We start from the raw sequence: 3,716 nt of genomic DNA, 5'->3' as shown, positions 1-3,716 counted from the left end.
GAATTTGGCACCTGGGCCTTCAGAGGGACTTTACAGATTTAATCCACCACTATAATGTTACATGTATACAAGCCGCCAATACCATCATAAACAAAAAACGCAGTGACCCAGGTAACACATAGATGCTGAAATCTGATTGGACAGAGCTCCGATAATCCACACTGACATGTATGGGACGCAGCGCAGCCAAGAGAAACGTTATAAAAAAGGGAATAGATTATTGGGAGTAGGTTAATAAAATTTGAACAAAAATTATAATTTGGGGTTGTAGATATATTTTAGGGATTTTGATCATGTTTAGGCCTGCAGAGAAGGGCTTGGAGCCCTTTTGGGCCTAACACTGATTTTTACATAAATTGCTCACCAGTCATGAATGTCACATTAGACTACCTTTAGCCAATCAAGTTTTTATTATGATATACTGTTTCCTAAAACAGATGGAAAGTAAGGTAATGCTTGACTAAACATAAATGAAAGCTAAATTACATGACAATAAAACTGAACAAGATTGCTTTATCAACAGCACAAGCAGAAGCATTAAACTTTGCAAAAAAGGACATGGGAAAGTTAAAAATATATCCTTCATTTCTAGTGCTGGGCAAATTTTTATATCAACTGATGACATCTACCCACACACTGCATAATGTATGCAGGCACTGAGGTGGATTTTAAAGGAGAATGCCAATTACGTTGTCACTGTGAATGACACCAAAGTGGTTATACATTCAAATGACAGTCAGTTCAAGGTTGGTCCATGTAATTAAAACTCTATGTTATCACTGGTTAAACGTTTAAGTTACAAAAAAGCATCTTTGTGAAAGTGAAATGACATCAGGTGTAAAGCTATGTGAAAACAGAAAAGGGAAAAATTGGATGTACATATATCAATATTTTCTCTTTGTCTTTTGTCTATCAGATATCTGTATATTTATATTTGATATCTGTACAATGAAAGCAGAGTTGACCAAACCTTGTTTGTGCACATAAACTTCGACAATAGAGCTGACTCTGATTTATTGTCATATTATTATATTAGATTTTCTGAGTTAAAGTCACCAGAAGTGCTTTGAATTTGAAGAAGGCCATGTGTCTTTGCAATAATTCCCACTACGCCATCTGGAGACGTTTTTGAAAACGATTTGATGTTGTTTTGTTCATTAGAACATAACAATGTAAAGCAGAATGCCAATGACGTTGTCATTAGACAGCACAGAGACACTGATTTTAACTGAAGCAGTTTATTAAAGCATGTTCAAAAATTATGAAGTGAGGGAAAAATAAAATTAGGGTTGAAGAAATTCCAGCTCATGAATCTGCAGGAGGGACTTTCATTGTGCACCAGCAACAATGCACAAGTCCTCTGGTGAGGGGTCAAGTCTGGTGGTGGTTGGTGCATGAGAGACCAACCACAAAGCACAATGAGGGGTTTTTTCTGTAAATGAGTTAATTTCACATAAAGGCTGAACACATGTGTTAATTGGATGAATGAGAACAACTGGGAACATTTTGTCCCTGTGTGACGCAGACAAATTAGTCCATGCACTTGTAACATTATTACAGGATAGAGTTTTACCATGTTTTTTTTTTTTAACCCAAATGTTCCCTGGAAAGATCTCTAAAAAAATAAACATTCTGCTTAACCAAGATGCTGCAGCATTTGCTGTGATGAGAATTTCAGATCGCACATACTTTCAACGAAATGAAATATTTTTGAAAGTTACATTTTTGTAAATCAATTTAGTAAGCAAACCACTTCATACAGATTAATTACATGTAGACTGACGTTTCTGATACTTAAAACTTAAACTTACAGCTGATGAAAACATTATTTATGTTTAGGATATCTAAACATGTTTTTTTATGAGATCTACATTGTTGGAAAAGTTAAGGAGCATATCTATGAGTCATCTGTTGAATCTAATGCCATTTTTTTTTAAAGAAACATACTTACCGAGCAGAATGATATCTGATTTTATTACAGAATCCTTGGAGTCTAATTAAGTTTATATAACCAGGCAAATTTATCAGGCTGTTGTTATAATTAGTGGTCCTAGTGTTTTTGTTAGAAACAGAAACTTTATGTACAACCATGTTTGACAAGCATTTCACTGAATCAATGGGACACACAATGCTGCATATTGAGAGAGAATATGAGAGAGATATGAATGGACTGGACAGACTGCACTTCCTGAGGAAACTTAGAGGGGCTGTGAAGCATTTCCACATGTTAGTGTTAGTGCTGCTGCCAATCAATTAAAATTTTTAATCTGATTAATCACACTGTGGCGCTGTGATCAATCACAATTAATCGCTGTGCCTAGTGTTGTAAGCCTGACACATAAATATGCACGCAGTTGTCCAAGGCCCTCCTATAGCACTCCAACCAACTCAAAGGCAAGAAATGATATGATTTTTTTGTCGCAGAAGCCAGGTAATGTAGCCTCAACAGCAACAATGGAAAACTTACTCCATTACACCTGCAAACAAAGGGGGCAACAACAGATAAGATATATTTTAGTTTCTTAGGTGCCCCACCACTTTCTACTGCCACCCTGGGCAACTGCCCACATAGCCCAAATCTAAAACTGCCACCGTCTGCCAATGTCTGCACGTCTTCAATAAATGTTTTACTGTCTCAAACCAAACATGTCAGAAGATTCTCAGTTTTCCAGTTTTATTATTATTATTATAATTATTATTTATTTATTTATTTATTTATTTATTTATTTATTTATTTATTTATTTATTTATTTATTTATAATTGAGGAGTATTTTAAGGAAGTGGTTTTCTTTCAAATGTTAATTTGGGAATGTGCCACTCCATTAATTTCTGATGAGTTTACAGTCGCTTGTCCTAAAACAGCCAAGTAACTGGTGTGATTTGTGCATGTGAAATTTCGTGCTTGTACACAAAGATGTGCACACATGGGCAAACGTCACAACACAACACTTCTGTCGATGTCTACTGTCACGCAAACCTTTCATCTTTTGTCACTCCTCACTGCTATAACGCACTGCTGTGAACTATTTAACCCTGCACGGGACAGAGCCTTTTAGGTCAAAATAGTAAATTGATTAATCTATGTTATGAAATATGAACTCATTAATATTTTCAGATATTCACATGCTGACACAAAGTAGTAGAGGCAAGTCGATTTTGACCCTTCAGAAAACTTGCATGCAGACTGGAGCATAGAGCCCTGCAGGAGACAGAATTACAGACACTTATGAAGGAGATGTGGATGCAAAGACCTGTAAATGAGCTGGAGCTCAAAAGACTCATTGAAGAGCCAGTACTTTGAAGTTTAGTGGAGAAGCTACGGCTTTGGAGACCTGAAGCTTGACCAGAGCTTTGGAGACTCACAAAAGAATGCTAACACATAAGACTCAATACTCAGCTTGTCCTAAATAAAATCTTTACCTGAAAGCCCGGCGTCTGTTTAGCTATTGACAGTTTGACTCCTCAAAAGTTAGGATGCCATCACCATGAGGATGACATGGTGATGGTATCGTCAGAAAAGCCAGCCAGTGAACCCTCCAAGTGGGCCAGACACGGAGTGAGAAGAGAGGGAGAAAAGTCACTGCTAAATGTAGCTGTGATACACAACATTAATACATCTTTAAAAGAACACAGAAAATCCCTTAAAAAGCTGTGAGACGTAAACCAAAAATTTACATGATCGAATTATTTTTTTACGTAAATAAGAAAAGCAACA

The sequence above is a fragment of the Poecilia latipinna genome, unplaced genomic scaffold (assembly GCF_001443285.1).
Source record: "Poecilia latipinna isolate Pla-1442-1.1 unplaced genomic scaffold, P_latipinna-1.0 Scaffold4563, whole genome shotgun sequence".
NCBI classification, from domain to species: Eukaryota; Metazoa; Chordata; class Actinopteri; order Cyprinodontiformes; family Poeciliidae; genus Poecilia; species Poecilia latipinna.
Note: the sequence above shows the minus strand (reverse complement) of the source record.